Source organism: Meles meles, chromosome 20, assembly GCF_922984935.1.
Source record: "Meles meles chromosome 20, mMelMel3.1 paternal haplotype, whole genome shotgun sequence".
Taxonomy (NCBI): Eukaryota; Metazoa; Chordata; class Mammalia; order Carnivora; family Mustelidae; genus Meles; species Meles meles.
In genome coordinates, this window is record NC_060085.1 from 36035801 (window position 1) to 36056325 (window position 20525).

The following is a 20525-nucleotide window of genomic DNA, read 5'->3' on the forward strand; positions in this document are numbered from 1 at the left end:
CTGCTATCCAGCAAGATGCTCCAAGAAATATCCCCCTACCCTCAAGCTCTGATCTGTTCATTCATTCAGTCAATGTTTTGTGAGTACCTACTCTGTGCCAGGCCCCCTTTAAAAACCTGAAATCTGATGAGCGTAACACACACATTGCCATGCAATGTAGTGACATGGACACATTTTCTTAAATAATGCAATGAGAACACATTTACTTTCTGAGGTGGAGTAATTACGTTTCTTGTAATATTATGTATTAGGATAACTAGAAATCCTCCAGATGTAAAATACTCCAAACATTGGACGGGCTATAATAAGAAACATTTGAATGTAGGAAAAAGTCTGGGCAATTCTCAGAAGCTAGAGGGAAAAAATCCCTGCGAACAAGAGATGGAAGTAGGTGTTCCTGTTCTGCTTGCCTTGTGCATAAAGCGGAAGAGCAAACTTCTCACAGGGCACATATAAAAGGGGACAGTTCACCAAGAGTGTGAATTTGCAGACACACTGGGCAGTCGAATTTAAGCCCCACTGCTATGTTCTGAAGGAAAACAAGATGGTGCTGATTCTCCGGCTAAATAATCTGGCTACAATTGGCCAACCATGTGTTATGGAGGCTTCACTGGAGAGACTGCGCTTGGAGTGGGATCTGAGGGCTAAGTTGAACTGGTGCAGTGTAGACCAGGAGTGAGCAGTCCTCGCAGAAAGCTGACTGTGTGAAAGTCGTGTGGGCCAAAGGGTCATGGTGTGTGGGAGTGCTGAGAGCCATGCTATGGTTGCAGGAAGTATATCAGGAAAACTGTGCCGTTCCTGATTGGAAAGAGAAGCTTCTAAGGGTTCCATCTTTATAGGCAGGATTTTCACCCCCATCTGAACAGCAGTGGGTACCTCCTGAGGGGTTTAAACAGTGTCATAACATTAAAATTGTTATTATTTTTTTTAAAGATTTATTTTTTTGACAGATAGAGATTACAAGTAGGCAGAGAGGCAGGCAGAGAGAGAGAGAGAGGAGGAAGCAGGCTCCCAGCCAAGCAGAGAGCCCGATGCGGGGCTCGATCCCAGGACCCTGGGATCATGACCTGAGCCGAAGGCAGAGACTTTAACCCACTGAGCCACCCAGGCGCCCCTTAAAATTGTTATTTTTAAAATCTCCTTCTGGGGCGCCTGGGTGGCTCAGTGGGTTAAGCCTCTGCCTTTGGCTCAGGTCATGATCTCAAGGTCCTGGGATCGAGCCCCACACTGGGCTCTCTGCTCAGCAGGGAGCCTGCTTCCCCCTCACTCTCTCTGCCTGCCTCTCTGCCTACTTGTGATTTCTCTCTCTGTCAAATAAATAAATAAAATAAATAAATAAAACAAAACAAATAAATAAAATATTTAAAAAAAAATCTCCTTCTTGCCACTTTGCCACTGAGGGTGCAACAGGGTAGAGGGTGCAGCAGGGAAAGAGGGGAAGATGATCCCAGGAGAGAGCACATGGCTTAAACCCTGGTGGGAACCAGAGCATCATAGATAGAACACCATGAACTGTAGGGAGGGGAGCCAGCCCCCAGAAAAGGACGTAAGACTTTGTCCAAGGCTTTGATTTTATGTCTGGTACTTGAAAGGAGTAGACAGAACACTCCACTCCAGATGAGCAGGAAACCTGCGCCGTACAGGTACATGGATGTTTCTAGTTGAAGCGTTTAAAAACAAAACATGAAATATAGAATAACAAAACAAACCCTCCTGACCGCCCAAAATTTGTTTTTATGGGATCACCTGGGTGACTCGGTTGATTGTTGGGCTCTTGATTTTGGCTCTGGTTGTGATCCCAGGGTCCTCCTCAGATGGAGGTCTGTGGGTTGTGGTGAATGTGGTGGCTTCTTGGGATTCTCTCTCTCCCTCTGCCCTCTGCTCTCTGCCCCTTCACCCCCACTGCCCCCCTCACAGCTTTCCTCTCTTAAAAAAAAAAAAAAGTTTAACTTTTTATGGAATGAAAGAGAAAAGTTGATTAGCATTAAGTTTGAGAGCAGAAGTGATTATAGAATGTAGCTATAAATTGATTTCAGGATTAACCCACGACAAAGTTAATTTTGTTTTTCTTTTTTTCTTTTTTTTTTTGGTCATTCTTCCACCCTGCCCTAATTTCTCTTCCATGGACCATTTTTCCTCTGGCTCCATCTCTTCCCCTAATGATCAATATCCTTCCCTTCTTTCTTTCCATGTCTTCATCTGGATAATTTTTATTTCTTTCATATTTTAACTTAATAACAAAAACTAACACCATTGGCAGCTTATGTATCACTGCAGTGCTAAACACTTCTATGGAGATGATTTTTTAGTTCTTACGGTGACTATGAGGTAGGTGTGTACATTCCTATTTGCAGATGGGAAAGCAGACTCAGGTAAGCCAAATTACATGGTTAAAGGCCCAGTGATTAGTAATAGTAGAACAAAGATTTAAACCCAAGCATTCCACACACAAAACAAGCAAACAGTTGATTTAGGCAACTTTTTTTTTAAAGATTTTATTTATTTATTCGAGAGAGAGAGAGAGCATAAGCAGGGGGAGCAGCTCGCAGAGAGAGGGGCAGACTCCCTACTGAGCATGGAGCCTGATGTGGGACTCGAGCCCAGGACCCTGAGATATTGACCTGAGCGGAAGGTAGACATTTAGCCATCTGAGCCACCCAGGTTCGCCTGATTTAGGGAACCTTAAATTGGTGTACATCACTCAGGATCTTGTTAAAATACAAATTCTGATTTTGTGGGTCTCAGTATTACTCATGTGTGGACCCTACTGAGTAGCAGTAGAGTATGAGAGGCATTCTGGGAATATTTATTAAATGAAGCAACGCATGAAAGAATTCAAGTAAAGGGCATGCTAAGATGTGTATATTACTGATTTCTTTGTTTGGAGATCCTATTTTGACCTCGCACTTAGGGTTGTCTGAGTAACTTTCTCAGTTACGTATTGATGGGGCTCCTGCTATAGATGAGGTACAATGGGAGTTGTACCCATGAATGAGATATGATCTCATTTCTAGGCTGGAAGCCGGGATGGCACTGTAATACAGGCAAGGACTCTGGCTCAGTGGTAGGTTCCTGGAGTACGCTTACTGCCAGCCAGCTCTCCCCACCGCTAGTCATCACGAAACTAACCACCAGTGCCAGTCTTGGTGCTAAGAATTGTTTTACAGTTCACTTGATTCCCTCAACATCCCTACACCGGAGTGACTCTTGCTCTTCCCCTTTTGTACCGGAAAAGCTGGGGCAGAGAGCAGTTGAGCAGCTTACCCAGAGACACAGCAAGGCTGCTGACCTTGGGATCCAAGTGGTGCTGATGCCAGAGCCCCATTTCTTTATCATGATGTTCTTGTCATCTGGGACCGCAAAGCAGTAGGGTTAATATGTAAAATATAGAATACTATGCAAAAATGCCGGGATTTTCACATTGATAAAGATTCCTTTCGTCAGTCTTGTTTCATATTTTTTAATGCAAAGGAAAGAAAACATAACTGATAATGCTGACATTCCTTTTATCCCTCCATCTTCCCATCCCCTCTCCCACTGTCTTCTAAGATGGAGGGGCATACTTGAGGTCACTGTTTTCTATTTCTAGAGAATTTTTTTCTATTTTCTGTTTTGTATTTCCAAGCCATTTGTTTGGTATTTGAGTATTCAGAATACTCAGAAATTACAATGTGCTGTATGTACATTTCTTTCCCATTATGTTTTTGATAGCTGTGTGTGTTGCGTCACATGGGTATAGCTTTTTCATGTTAGATTCTCTATTCCATCTTAATTATCTCTTCCACTGTTGGTGGACTTTAGGCTTTCTATAATACAATTTCATGAATTCTGGTTCAAATGTTCTCAAACAGTCTTCTGGGATACAAGTGCAAGAATTTTGTAAGGTATATACTAAGGAATGGAGCCGGCAGTTTGTACATTATGTCCCTTTTAGAAGTTACTGATATGTTGCCAAATTATGCTGCAAAGGGTTTGTAGCAACTCAGTTCCTTCCAGAAATGAACTCTGTTATCAACACTTTATAAGGTCAGATACTTCCCCCCTACTTGAGAGTATGAAATGGTATGCTATTATTATTCTCATTTGCAGTAGTTTGGTTGCTAGTTGAAGTTAAGCTGTGTCTCTGTGTGTGTGTGTGTGTGTGTGTGTGTGTGTGTGTGTGTGTGACTACTGGATTTCTGTTTTCCCTCTTTGTATCATTGACTTATTTTTTCCCCAACTATTTGCAGAAGCTTTTTCCTGTTCTGAATACTGTTTCTTATTTATGTATGCATACAAATAACTGTTTGTATTCATTCACTTCTTTATATTAAACTATGTCTAAGCTGATGCTTTTCATTTGGGCAAATTTTGTTTTTTCTTTTGTGAATTGTACTTTTCCTTTATTAAAGTCTTCTTTGGCAGAGGCAGCATAACAGAATGTTTGGAGCTTTGTTTCTGGAGCCTGGCCACCTGAGATGGAAGCTGGTTTGTCACTTCCAAGCCTATCCATCTTCTCTTATCACATTACATTCACGAAGACCTTTGTACAGTGTTGAACGGGAGAAGTGATGGAAGAGGTGTGGTCAGTGGAGTTCCTTGTGAAGCAGCAGCATTGGCATGATTGAGAATTGTAGAATTTTGTTGCTGGCGCCATATCGTTGTATGGGTTTTAGTCAACTGATCATTGGCAGGGAGTAGTCATACTGTGTGTGAGGAGAGCAGACTCAAGTCTGAAATGCTGTAAACTATTGTAGGTCTATCACTAATCTGCTGTTTGACTTCATATTTTTTTTTAGTTGTCATTTTATTACTCCATGTCCCTCACTAGATTTGTGAGGATAATGCCTATGTCAATATTATTGGTCCAAAAACCTAAAATAGTATCCAGCCTTTTTAAGGTAGTTAGTAGATCCTAGAATGATTAAATTAATGGTCTCACTTTACCTCTCTATTTAATAATATCCATAAAATGAAGTCAGTGGAACTTGCTTTACCTCCCACGATGAGCAGGGAAGATTAAGGTAAATCATGTGCTTTGAAAATCTACCCATAATTCATGCCAACCACAGTACATGGTGGATAGCAGCAGGCAAGGAATCACAAGTGGGTAATATGTTTGCCTCTTTCTAGTACTAAAATGTGAATTCTATGAGAACAGGAATCTCATCTGACTTGTTTGTGGCTATGACCCAGACACCGAGACTACTGCCAGGAACACAGATATTTGTTGGATTAATGGAGTAGAATTTAATCAAGATATCTTTAGTAGACTCAGAGAAAGTAAAGGAAACTCTAAAGTCGAATTCAGTGGTCTGTTGTGAGACTGTATATATGAGTCAGAGTGTATATGGGAAAAGTAGAAAAGAAGAAAGTAGAAGAAAAAAAATGGATGGAAAAACTGTAAATGAGAATGAAGGAGACATTGTCTAGGACTGAAGAAAATCCTAGACTGAAAAGGTCAATTCAATGTTACTGGTTGTCTTTCAAACTGAATAGGATCGATTAAGTGACCAATCTGATTGGACAAAACTGGTCATTAAGAGGGTAAGGGAACCACAATTTAACTGTAAATGCTAGATTTAGTATTTGTAAGTCTATGAAGAGAGATGAGAGCAAGAAGTCTGCAGCTCTCTGACCTTTTGCATTCTGCAGAAGTGCTTTAAGACTTGGATGGTTGCCTATGCTCTGAAAACAATAATAATGTATCCTGGAGAACTTTGAATTTATACTTGGATTTTGCCTATTCTAATATTCTCTATGTTCTCATAAAAGTAGCTTTAGTAGACATCTGTTGTTTTTGTTTGCCTTGCATCTTTTTTTTTTCCTTCCCTCTCCTAACAGTATCCCAATTTGTTCTGGGGAATAACCTCCTGGTCTCATTTTTGTGTGAGGATAGACCACTTTTCTGTTTCCAGGAGGGGCCATGTGACCTAGGCCAGGGCAGTCAACATAGACCATTTTTACGGTCACAATGCTTGACTCAGAAATGGAGCCTAAGACCCAAGATAGGCACAGACTCTCAGTCTGGGAACTTTGGATTTGACTGTCGTGAAGGGGAAGTCACCTTTCCACTAGGGCTGGTGCATTGACTGTTATTCAAAAGAAAGAAACTAAAAGAAAGAAAGAGAGAAGCTTCCCAAGAGAAGAGGGCTCAAAGAAAATGAAGAAAATAAAGAAAAACTGAATCCTGGTGATGTTATTATGCATCTGAGTCTTTTTTGCTTGAAGTTCTAGTCATTTCAGTCAGGTCAGCCAGGAAATTCCTACTTCATTGAATTTCAGTGGGGGTTCATTTGCAATTCAGAAGAGTCTTGATTAATATATTTTGAATAAAAAAATAGAATTTTCCAATGGAATTGAGAGTGCAGTGTTCAGACCTGGGCTAGTGGAAAGGAAGATATATCATACACCTTCGTCTAGGTAATCAGTTACTGAAAACGCATCTTTAGAAACTTCACTTCTCATCGGTGTTTGTATATCTATAGTTAGAGGTGAGTGCATATCTAGAGCTAGAATTAGATGATCTCAAGGTTATTTCAAGGTCAAAAATTTAAAATTCAGAGACAGCTTTTCTTGTAATGACCTCATGATCTCTCTCGTATTTGCTGAAAGCTTCTGATGACTAAGGCTACCTCTTACAAAATTCCAAATTGTATTCTGCCATTCATTAGCCCCCCCCCATATCTGCTTAAGTTTCCTAATGTCCTGATAACAGAAGGAGGCACTGCCACTGTGATGATAATGGTGATGCTGGTGACGATGAAAGTAGCTACCGTTTTGAATCCTCACAATACCAAGAACTTCACTTAAGTCATTTCACTTAATTCTTACAAGAACCCAGTGAGGTAGGAATTAACATGCAATATGTCCTCATTGATCCAGTATGAGAATCTTGGGTTTATTCAGTTTAACTTTACCCCACCTGCCCTGCAAACACAGATAGCCTCTCCGTCATTACCCTAATCAATGCCCAAAGTCTTATTACCATTTGAGGGACTTACAGGTGCCTAAGAAATTGAGAGGTGTATTCATGGAGTGTCACTGGCCCAAATGAGTTGAAATCTACCAAGTCTTTTACGATAAATACAAATCTCTCCTGCTGAGTGTCTATAGGTGATGCTGTGTTCCTTTGGCTTTCAAGGGAGGATCACCTGACAGGTTCTTCCTTCAGTGATGACTGGGCAACTAGGGATGAGGGTGACCGATCATCTATATGACCCACTAGTCTACTTGAACAGTGCTATTTCAAGTCATCCTCCCATCAGTTTGCATACCTGGATCTTCCTGGGTAAATGATCTTCAGTCTTTTAAGGCAACAATCCTTAGGACTGGATTCTAACCTCCCAGAGCTTTAAAAAAAAAAAAAAAAGTAGTTATTTTACTTCCCTTTGATCCCTCTGCTGCCTCCTCCTTCTCCGCCTTCTTATTCTTTTTGCAAATGTTTTCTCTTCTTGTTCTTTCACAGTTGACAGGAACGATTCAAACTCAGAACACAAATTATTAGTAACAACAACAAAAAAAAGATGTCTTTTCTTCAAAATCAAGAACATAAACTTGAAACCATGCCAGAAGGTGAAAGGATATTCTTAGAATTAATCTTCCAATTTCATAAAAAATGAAAAGAAAAAAGAGTTGATTTTTCTTATTAAAACATTGTGCATGTTCTCATTCTAAGACCATTTCAATCCTCATTTTACAGATTAGGAAACTGAGGCAAACAAAATTAAATAATGAGCCAAATGTTATAGATTTAAGAAGCTAGACAGTCAAACCTACATGGGACTGAGAATCAAGTCCTGCTATTATCCACTGACCTTGCAGGAAATGGGATCATCTATTTTTAGGAAAATGATCCTAGAAAAAAGTTACAAATAATGACTTTTAGAAAAGATTCTTTTTTCCACAGGTTGTTAGGGAATGAGCCAATAGAACACTTAGAAGTCCATGTAAGTCTCTAAAATATATATATAAACAATGCATAATAGTCCTTCACAGTGAACATTGTTCTCTAAATTTGTAGTTTATCAATAAACCTCTAGATACTTGTTTTTGCTCTCAGTTTAAAAAGGACTTTGACATGGTCTATATGTAACTCTACTGTTAAACTTTGCAACCAATACCCATTTATAATGCCTTCATAGCTTTATTTCTCAATAGCTAGTGGCTATGTATGAACTATTTTAAATAATTTTAGTCCTTAGTCCTCTGTGATCCTGTAGAAAATGGAAATAATTCTTTCTGTATGAACAGCTATAGGTTTTTCACATTTCCCATGAAAATTTTTGATGAATAGAAAGTTTCTCCTCATCAGTCCTTGATATGTCTTTCTGCTTCATTTCTTATGTCAGAATATAGGAAGCAAAGCATGCATATTAAATATCACAAGAGAACCTGGCCACACGCAAAGTAAAATAGTTAATTATACAATGTTCAGCTTGCTCATGAATGACTTACAAACCTGAGAGTGAAATCTGCTTTTGATTAGCAATTTTCAGCTGCAGAAGGTGAATATCATTTTGTACAGAAAGTTTGGTTTTCAAACATTTTTTTTTTATTTTAAGATTTTATTTACTCATTTGACAGACAGGGATCACAAGTAGGCAGAGAGGCAGGCAGAGAGAGGGGAAGGGAAGCAGGCTCCCTGCTGAGCAGAGAGCCCGATGCGAGGCTTGATCCCAGGACCCTGGGATCATGACCTGAGCGAAAGGCAGTTACTTAACGACTGAGCCACCCAGGTGCCCTGTAAGTTTGGTTTTCAAAATAAGGAAGTGACTGACGTCTTTTTATATAACTACATGCCTTAGCTTACTGCTATACATAGTCACCTCTAAACTACTAATATTTCTTCTGTTGTACATTTTCTTTCATGGTCTGAGAACTAAGGCATCAGATGGATGGGAGTGTAAATGTTTCAGACTGCAACTCGATGTAGACAGTCTGTCAGTTGCTGTCCGTTTGATGTTACAAATAGTATGGATATACTATGTCAGGTTCAACCTGTTGGACTCCAGGTAATATTAGAGAGCTTCTCCATGTTCTTTCCACAAACAGTGAGGAGAATTTTGCTTTGTCTTGTTTTGTTTTGCTTCAAGTCCATCATAAAAGACCCCTGATGATACAGTGGTTGTACCAAAGTTGGAAGAGAGCTCTAATGTGAAAAATACCAAAATGAAAATGGAAATCTAGCATGACAAGCCAAAAAGGTGGAGAATTCCCTTAAGCTTAGTTCTGATAACAATAAAGGTTAAGAGGCATCAAAAATCCAAAAATGATATCAGGATGATTTGGATTAAGATCTATGCAGGAAGAGAGGAAAAAAAAATAGAAGTCTTAGGTGACAGCAAGCATCGCTTATGTAATGTAGCCACTTAAATAGATACTGCAAACTTAAGTACAGGCTTTGAACCACTACGTAGAGCATCGTCAGATTATATTTAGAATGTGAACTCCTTTCTTAAGGCACTTTTGGCAGGTGGGAATGGTCTAAAATTCTAGGGTGGCTTTATCCAAGGAGGACCTGGGGATGTGGCTCAGAGATGCAGAGACCATGCTTTCTCCTCCTACCACTGCTGATATTTCAAATTCAACTTGGAATTGGGTATCATTTTCCCTCAAATTTGCTTCTTCTTGAATATCCTCTGTGAAGTTGTAAAGGGAAACACCGTCATTAGGGTGAGATGGTCAAATAGGTACATTATGTAATGCACCCCTTAGCTTTCAGCCTGGCACATAGTAAGGTCTCAGTAGGTAGAGAGCTTAGAGGTATAACAATGACTATGCATCACTTCATTTACTCCTTTAAGAACTTCATAAGGTAGGTACTACTATCACTTCCATTTTCAGAGGAGAAAACTGAGTGTCACAGAAGTCAGGTGGGTGAACCATGACGATGATTTATAGGCTTCAGACTAAGTGGCAAGCTGAGGTCTCTCTGACCTCAGAGAAAGCTGGTTGTGTTAGCCAATAATCTCTACAGGCTCTGCAGAGTTTCTAATATGATTGGATAAAGACGATGAAAGGAGAAGAGGTTGTTATTCCCACATTCTTTCTAGCTGATCCAAAAGATCTGCTACTTTGCTTTGGGTTTTTAAAGCTTCCAATGCCACTCTGTCATACTTCGAATGTTCTTCTCAACTGGAGAGAGAGTGAACTGCATTAGCCATTAAATTGGAAACATGGCCATATTCTGTTTTCTGAGTGAACTTTTTAGCACTTCAAAGACTTGAAGTACAGTTTAATGGTGTTCTAGCTGTCCCTGGAATTAAAAGTTGAGTTGAGTGTTGTGTGCTGGTTTTTGTCCCCCCTTTGGCTGATATTTAGAGAAGTAATTATTCTACTTGAGGCTTGCAAGGATGTGTGTACCATGAAACAAACAACAAAGATAGACCTCTTGAGGGGTGCCATGGATTATTTATTTTCCCCTTAATATTCCTTACTGAGAACAACTCACTGCCTACATTTTTTGACCCACTATAAATTCTTCCTTAATAGAAAGGTAAAAAGACCTTAGATCTATCTCTTTCAAATTTATATCATCACTAAATCATGCAGTAAACAACAACAAAAAAATATCTTCTAGTCCTTAAGGTTGCCAACACAGGGAGCAAAATCAGAGTTAGCTATTTCCAGGCACTGATTAAACACACCCAAAGGGGTCATTCACCAAAGAGGCTCATGCGGTAGACCAAACAGGCTCACAATTGCCCAATGATGAATTTAAACCCCCTTCTATGTCCCCTCCTTTTGGCCATACCAAGGGGAAGTCCTGTTTCTCTTGTTTAGATTCCCCAAGCAGCTATTGCTTGCATTTTGACCACTGAGGTTTGTTGACGTTGTCCTTGTCTCCCTCTCTGCTTTCTTCCTTTTTATCACATGGGTTGAGTAGTCATTATGTTCCATGTTCCTGCAGGGGAACAGGGGCAGAGAAGAGGCACAGATCCTGGTCTTGAGGCATGAACTGACTAGTGTTCTATCTCCTGTATTACTAACACAGCTCCTGGCTTGAGACATTCAGGAGATGCTTAGTAGATACTGGGTAACTTGTTATTCTTAAGCATGAAGCAAGAAGATGATGAAGCTCTGATTTCCTCCCAGTAATGACCAGGAGAAGCTTTCTGAATTATCTCCACCTGTGGCATATGGAACAGAAGAAGCAGCAATTTTAACTCCTTCCAAGTCAGGAATACTGGGTTCTGGGAGATGTGGGTCAAATAGGTAAGAATGGATGATGGGAACTGAGCTCTAAGATGGCAAGGATTTGTGGAACTTGTGGTAACTGAGGATGGCATACTACATTTTAAAGTATCCAGATTCAGATCTCAGAAAACAAAACAGAGCAAAACAGTGCCTATAGTCTTGTAGGCTGCTGGCTGATGGGCTCTGATTAAAGAGAAACTGGGGCATGTTCAGAGGAGACCATCATGGATATCAAGGGTTCCATCATGCCTTATGGGAAATAGTAGGACTTGGATACTTCATCCTATGTAGGCAAGATCTCAAATAGAATTTTCTTCAAATATCTGAAGGACCAACCAGAGAGACATATGACTTCTTCAGTGTCTGAGGATAATATCAGGAATTTAGTGGGAGAGAGAGATTTTGCTTGAATATATTTGCTTGCATTTTTCAGTGGATTGTGATGAATAATGAATTCCTGTCACTGGAAATGTTAAGACTAGCTTGAAGAACTTACAGTTGGCATGTTGAGGAGGGGTTGAATTTGAGGATATTTATGATCTTTATCAATTTTTCTAATTATTGATTCCATGAAGGTCAAGGTGTAGAGAGACATTCTGTGTGCATAGATAAGTATGAGCAACTTTTCCTGAACAATTCCTTAGAGATACAGGTGAGCACTTTATCCACTATGCCAGTGGTGTGCTGGGTATGTGCTGAATGGAGGCACAGAGGCCTTCAGTCTTAGGGATCTGTCAAATCTCAAGCTGGACATGTGTAGATCACTGGAAAAATATTATGGACCTCATAGCTTAATTGTCTTCAGTATTGATGAATATTTAGAAAACATATTCACTCCATTATTAAATAAATAATACCTTTAAAATCTAAAGAAAAAGAAAGTAATAGGCTATCTGCCTAGGGAATTGTTATATACCCTAGCATAACAAATTATCCCAAACCACTGTGGCTTAAAATAACAATAATCTTTTATTATTCCATGACTTTTGTGCATATGGAAGCCCCTGAGTGGCCTGGCTGAGCAGTTCTGATTTAGGGCATCTCATGAACTTAAAAATCAATATATCACCATTGGTAGGTTTGACTGAGTCTGGAGGATTTACTTCCAAAGTAGTTCACTCACATGGCTGGCAAGCTGGTGCTAGCTACCAGTAAGAAGCCTCAGTTCCTTTCCACTTGGCCTTCTGGAGACGTCCTTTTCAGTGTTTGCATAGTATGGGGATTGGCTTTCCCAAGAGTCACAGATACAAGAGAAAGTAAGGCAGAAGCCACAACATCTTTTGACCTCAGAAGTCACACTCCTTTGTTTTGCAATATCCTATTGATTTTTTAGGCTAGTCCTATTCATTGTGGGAGGGACTACACAAGGGCATAAGCGCAGAAGTCAAGAATCACTAAGGACTGTCTCAGGGGCTGGCTGCTGCGTCTCATTAGCCCTACGCTGGTGGATTCATGTCTCAAGTATTCATCCATATTTGAAATATCTTAGTCAAGAAAAGTTTCGTCATAATTCTCTTTTAGGGTTATGTTGTTTGTTGTTTACGTTTTTCATTCTGAAGTCACTCATAAGGGTGTTTTGAAGGACAGCCTGACAGCTTCCATCCTGGATCCCTTGGAGCGCAATTCCTCACATAGTCTTTTGTACTTAACAACCAAAGGACAAGTGGGCTGGGAAAAACTCCTAAAAGGAGATATTGAACAACCTAATATTATTGGTCCTTTGTTTGAAAATTTTAACGAAGGGCTGAAAATGTTCAGTTCTTACAATCTCTGGTATATAATTAAAACATATTTACATAGAGAGAGAATTAAGAAGTTATCTGCCTTGCCAATTATATTTATGTATATGAAATTCATATTGTCCTTCATTGCTTTATGACACTTAATCTACAGCTCAAATCCTGACAAACTTGACTATTTTCTCAATAAGAGAGTCATGAAAAGAAGGTTATATTGAGTCCATTCCATTGGCTTTTTTTTTTAAAAGATTTTATTCATTTATTTGGCAGAGAGAGAGAGAGAGAGAGAGAGAGAGAAGCAGACTCCCTGCTGAGCAGAGAGCCTGATGCGGGACTCGATCCCAGGACCCTGAGATCATGACCTGAGCCGAAGGCAGCGGCTTAACCCACTGAGCCACCCAGGCGCCCCTTCATCGGCTTTTTGATGGGTTTACTAAACCTATTAAAGAATTGCTATGTCAGAATATATCGCTTTTTAAAAATAGGTGCTTGTGTGAGATATTTTTGTTTTTCTGGTTACAGTTTTGCAGCCCTGTTGGTTGCTAATTTTTTTTTTCTCTCTACCACAGATTGTTATGGTATTTAACGTTTATGTGTTCTCTCTTAGTACCAACTGGGGCCATGGCCAAAATTCTGATTGGGAGTGGGTGGTGGGGTTGGAAACTATATATATAATGGCTGAACAGCTGTGATAATCTATGTTTTTGAGGCAATAATCATGAATAATGCAAACTTAGCTATTAAAATAGAATGGGGATGACATCTTGTTGGGTGGGAATTTTAAGGAAAAGCTATAGTTTTAGAGTTATAATGATAATACCTATGGCTAGGTGTCAACATTATTACTCACTGTGCACTCAGTTTGAGGATAAAAATGTAACATCTTTCATTTAACCCCTGAAGAACAGGTGACAGAAAATCTATACGATGTCTTCTTTGAGAAGTCTTCCCTAAATTGGATCAATGCTCTTGCTGAGTGCTCCCATAGCTCCCTGTCTTTATCCACTGTTAGCAGTTATGATGACTCATTGACTTGTTGGTATCTCTCACAAGAACATTGACTCAGTGAGACAGGGTCACTATTAAATTCCCAGCAATTTCTTCCCTTTGGGTATTAACATGGCCACCAGAAAGCCCCAAGCTTACTGAGAAGAGAGTTTTTCCTCCACAAGTTTCCATCATGAGTATAAGGCATATAAACACCTTGTTTTCAGAGACCTCCTGGAGTTACCTGTTCTCCCATGCAGTTCACTCTCCTCAGGGGGAGAGAAATATATTAATTGGCATGAGTGGTCTCTAGGCAAAAGACCTGCTAGGGATGTGGAACTTGAAGCCTTTGACCACTGACTTGGCTCAGACTAGAAGAGAGAAGTGAGGAAGGCATCCCAACCAGTCGAACCATAGGAACAAAGACAAAGAATGGATATGGAGAAACTAGAGAGGCAAGAAACTATTGGCAGTAGTATTTGAACCTGTTTTCTAAACACGAATAGCACAACTTACCAGTATGCTACATCACTCTCTTATAAATATTTTTTTTTTTTTAAGATTTTATTTATTTATTTGACAGAGAGAGATCACAAGTAGGCAGAGAGGCAGACAGAGAGAGTGAGAGGGAAGCAGGCTCCCTGCTGAGCAGAGAGCCCGATGCGGGACTCGATCCCAGGACCCTGAGATCATGACCTGAGCCGAAGGCAGCAGCTTAAACCACATTTCAAACCCTGGGCAGGGTAAGACATCTCCAAACCATCTGGAGAAAGCAGAAGGAGTTGATGTTTTTAGCACTCCGTATATTGTTTGAGCAGATTTTACCCACCTGGGTGATAAACTTAGGTGTTAACAATAAAGCTGCTGAAGCAACAAAAGAAAGATAACAAGTGACTCAATGTGGTTTCTGAAAATAGAAAGCAGATTTATTAATCTATAAAGACAACGATTTTCTTGAAATGAATCCTAAAGCAGAAATTAACTTAGGGTTCTTATGCAAAGGATATTGAGACAAAGTGGTGGGTTATGCTTAATAAATAGCTGTTCAAAGATTAAAATGTTATTGGTTCATTGGCTATACAGTGTGTGTGATGGATAAAAGTTACAGGTACCTCACATTTCACTTTCATTAAGTGATCATATGCCTTTCAGCCCCTCACCTTCATAGTTGCTGGTGTTCTGTCTTTCCCAAACACAAACAAATATGGTGTTCATACATGTGCAAAAGCAAAACACCCAGGCTCTCAGGACATTTGAAATATTATATGATACCTGATGTATTTAAAAGAACACATTGTGTTGGTGTCTTTGCACTGAGGTCATTTTCTCTGTTGAAATTTTAAATGCATGTAAAATATCATTAAGTAGTTCAAAATGTGATTTATTATTAATTGCCACTAAGATTTACTATGAGCCTCACTATGTGTTAGGCCCTGGTGCCAACCACTTTACAAGTGTAATCTAATTTAACTGACCAGTATTTGTATAAATTAATAGTGGTTTGGATAGAGTGGAGGCAATTTATTCACCTCCTTTCTTGGAATTCACATTAGAAGCAAGGTCATTACTTCCTTATCTCCCTGTTTGAATTAAAAGAAGTGGGCTAGGACATTGGTTTGTGTTTCCTCCCCAGATCCATATCATTCAGGATCTGTCTACAACTGTGAGCAAGGCAGCTGTGAGTTTCTGTCCCTGCCAGATGTTTCAGGCCATACTCAGAGGCAGACAAATGTGTCCAGTGGAGCAGTCACCACTTGTATTGGTGCCCTTGTCTTTGGCAGATCCAAATAACCTCACCGAGCAGTTGGGAAATGCTGGAACTGTTCCCTGGTTGGGATAGTGGTTAGGTGCTCTCACTTAACACAGTGGTTGAAAAAAACAAAAAACAAATACATTTTGTTCACGATTTAGTCCCAATATTTTAAAAAAACCCAAATATTCAAAGTTTCTAAGTCATAAATATTTAGGTAATAAGTGGTAAATAAATTCCTTAAAGTTAACCGGTCAAATTTGGAAGACTAGGTTCCCACTTAATGAATAATTCTTATGCTAAAACACAAATTCCCATTTCCCAACTGCCAGTGAGATCTCAGAACCATAACCATCCTTAATTTGTGTATGTTTTTGTGGGTTAATTGCAGTAAGGTACTGTGGCATGCGTTTCATTTTAATATTGATGCAGTAGCCTCAATTGAAATAATTTTCATCATTCTATTTGGTCTTACATATTTCTGGATATCTCTTTTGAGTATAGTGGGATGGTATGCTAAATGTTCATCAAATAAAAGAAGTTTAAAAAAGCCCAGAGAATTACCAGTCTGGGATTTTCACCTAGAAGCATAATGATCCAGTTCTATGACTTGGCTGGCTCCACGGGAAGGTAGAATCACTTCTGGCCAGCTGTTGCTTCAATAGCATCTTGGCTGTCACTAGCAGGAGAAAATGCTTTTCCTTCCCCCAGGCAGAAATGAATTTGGAATTTGGGGAAGCATTGAGGAAAAGGTCAAGCCTGGTGGGAAAGGGCATCTGAAGCAGCTGGTGAATGCTACTTTTGTTCTTGTTATGCAGTGATGACCTCGGATGTTTGCAACAGACACCAATATTCAACTTTCTCAGGTAAAGTGAAAGAATGTGTCACTTAGCTAGTGAGTGAACCTAGTTTACTGCCCAGCATGAAGATCTCATTGGAGCTATGATATTTGACTACTTCCTAAATTTAGTAACATTGTCCATTGATTGAAACAATCACAGCAATGTTGTTTCTTTGGGGAAGTGGTTCCCAGGTGAAGGTGAATTGGAGTAAAGGTTGAAAGGTGGGTTATTGGTAAAGTGAGGATACTCAGAGGAATTGTGTTTCTTGGTATGATTAGAAAGGAAGCTGTCACCCTGTATTAGTCAGTTTTAGCATCTGTGATGATCTCATTATGTATTTTGTTCTCATTGTCAGGACATGGATGTCATTTAATGTGTATGCTTTAGTAGACAGTTTTATTTCAGTGTAAATAACAACATGTTTGGTGGAGTGATCACCATTTGGGATGGGACAAAAATAAATAAAAAATGACTTAGCCTTCAATGATCCTCATCTTCTAAACATTTACCAAACCTGACATTGGTGTCTTTACTCAACTATGACACTGTGTATTTTCCAAAATTAAATTAAGAGTGAGAGTTCAAAAGGAAAAAAAAGAGAGAGAGAGAGAGAGAAAAGAATCAGCACAGTGCTGGTTAGAAGCCAACCTTGCTCTTACAGATAAAGAGAGGACAGAGATGACATCATTGAAAATGAATAAGGATGTTCAAAAGTTCTCTTCTTCTTCATTAAAGCAATGAGAAAACTGGAAGACGTTATCCAAATCAACATTTTCAGAACCTTAGACATTAACAAAGTCTTGCAGCACTCTGGGGAAATGTTCATGGAAAGAAAGACAGGTGAATCTTCATAAGAAGAGTGAGCTTTGTTACATTTTAACTTGCTCTATTCCCGTCTTTTTCTCTATAGCTTCACAATAATATTGAAAGCAGCAGACCACAGTCTTGGTGAAAGCATTATGGGACAGAAAGTGGCTGGAGCTGCTTCAAAGCCACATTCCTAGAGAACTGTCATTATTTCACCCGTCTGATGGTTCCCAAGATGACCCCAGTTATAAAGCTGCCTTATTTGACCAGGCTTAAAGCTCATGCATTGTAGAATGTCTTAGTGAGGAAAGACTTTTTCCTGGACATCTGTCAAAAATGTGTAGGGGTGACTGTTTCACTTTGTGGTTTCCTGAGGCAATGGACAACAATTGAGGCAAACAATAAGTTAACCAAAAAAAGCTTAATAGGAAGAGCTGGGAAATGAGAAAATCTATAAAGGCTTTGGAAAACTCTCACCTATTTCTGGGAATTTAGAAAGCCTTATACATTTGTAGGTCTGTACACATTCCCAGGACTGTATGAATGCTTAGGAAAGACCTGAGTTACATATCCTAAGCTCTCATCTTTGGCTAACCTTGATGTTCTGTGCAAGCATGAAGTGAAGACTATGGTAAAATTGTCAAATGGCTGACTGAGTTTAAGATGTGCCCCAACATGTAGGGGTGCCTGGATGGAACAGTTGGTTAAATGTTGGACTCTTGGTTTCAGCTCAGGTCATGGGCTCAGGGTTGTAGGATAGAGCCCCATGTCAGACTCTGTGCTTAGCATGTGGAGTCTGCTTGAGATTCTTTCTCCCTCCCTCTCCCCTCCCATTTGTGCTCTCTCTCTCTGTCTCTCTAAATAAATGAGTCTTTTAAGAAAGAGGAGATGTGCCCCAACATGCACATGATACTCCTAAGCAAAGACTAGGATGCCTATTGGTTTTCAGTGTTTAAAATCTCTGTTTAATAATTAGCAATCACTAAGCTAACTGAGCAGAAATTTCATTGGCCAGATAAGGCAAAGAATACAGATTTTACAGAATTAGTTCAGAAACATCACTAGATAAACAATAATCAGCAATAATAACAAGCCCAGGGTGGAGATTGTGATTTTCAAAATTTCTACATATGTTATGTAAATGTCCAATTTTCAAAAAAAAGTATGAGACATGGAAAGAAACAAGAATGTATAGATCATCACCTCTTATTTATTTCAGTTCCATCAAGTGATGAACAGAAAAGAAGATATGATACACACACACATACACACACACACACAGGATAATTACTCAGCCATAAAAAAAAAATCTTGCCATTTGCAACAACATGGGGGGAACTAAAGAGTATTAGGCTAAGTGAAATAAGTCAGTCAGAGAAAGATAAATATCATGTGATTTCACTCATTGTGGAATTTAAGAAACAACACAAATAAATAATGGGGGAAAAAGAGAGGCAAACCAAGAAATAGACTCTTAACTATAGAGAACAAACTGATAGTTATCAGAGGGAGGTTGATTGGGGGGGGGATGAGTTAAATTGATGAAGGGGTTTAAGGAGTACACTTGTTGGAAGGAAGGAAGGGAAGGAAGGGAAGGGAAGAGTAGGAAAGGAAGGAAGAAAACGGAGGGGAGGGAGGAGAGGGAAAGGAAGGGAAGGGAGGAAGGAAGGAAAGAGAAAGGGAGAAAGGGAGAGAGAGAGGGAGGGAGGGAGGAAGGAAGGAAAGAAGGAATGAAGGAAAAGCTCAAACATGAGAAAGAAACAGTTGATTAAACTCCCTGAGAAATCCCGGATGTTGGATCAAGTAGATAAACATTTTAAACTGGCTATTTTAAATAAGTTAAAAAAAAAAAAAACCCTGAAGGAAATCATGTTTGTGAAAGTAAAGACAATATGAGAACAACTTCTTACCAAATAGAAACTACCGATAATAATATAGAGGTCAGAAAGAAAGAACCAAATAGAAATTCTGGAGTTGAAAGGTATAATAGCTGAAATTTTGAAATTCACTAGAAGGACTCAGTGGAAGAATTGAGTAGGTAAAAGAGAGGATCATTGCAGCTAAAGGTAGGACAACTGAGATTACCCAGTCTGAGGAAAAGAAAAGAAAAGGAAGAAAGAAAAGTAATCAGAGCCTCAGACACCCAATGGACATTCACAGATATTGTGTACACACACTGGGAATCCCAGAAGGGGAAAAGAGAGTAAAAGTAGAAAGAATATCTGAATATGCCTAAAGCTTCCCAAATTTAATGAAAAGCATTTATTTACACATCTAAGAAGCTCAATAAGCTCGAAGCAGGATACCCTCAAAGAGATTCACACCTAGATAAAACATAGTCAAACTGTTGAAAGACAGACACAAACAGAAAATCTTGAAAGCAGCAAGAGAGAAATGAGTCCTCATTTAAAGGGATTATCAATAAGATTAATCCCTGACTTCTCATCAGAACCCATGTAGGCTAGAAACAGTATGGTGATATATTCCATGTATCCAGAGACAAAGACTATCAACCAATAAATCCATCAAAACTATCCTTTAAAAATTAAGGAGAAATTAAGACCCTCTGAGAGAAACAAAAATCGAGAGAATACTATATTTAAAAACTCACTAAAAATGGGCCAAAAACCTAAATGTAAGAACTGAAAAGCTTGGAGGAAGACACAGGTCTAAATCTTTATGACCTTGTATTAGGCAATGATTTCTTAGTTATGACACCTAAAGCACAAGCAACCAAAGAAGTCAAAGGGTCAAAGGACACCATCAAAAAAGTAAAAAGACAATCCCCAGAATGGAATAAAGTATTTATGTACACACACACACACAGACACACACACATGATAATGCAGTCTTTTCCTATATATGTTGAGTTGATTTTTGTATATGACATGAAGTGGTGTCAAGCTTCCTTCTCTTGCATGGGGTTATTCAGTTGCCCCTGTACAATTTGTTGAAAAGACTGTTCTTTCCCAGTTGAATTATATTGACACCTTTGTTGAAAATCAATTGACCATGAAGGTATGAGTTAATTTCTGGATACCTAATTCTATCCCCTTAATTAATATGTATATCCTTATGCCATTACCACACAGTCTGGATTATTATGATCATTAAGCTTTGATACTAGCTTCAGAGGGAGTTAAGATTGGACTTAAGAGAAGCAATCATCAGTTTAACAGGAGGCTGACACGAAGACACACACACTGCATCTTTACATTCAAT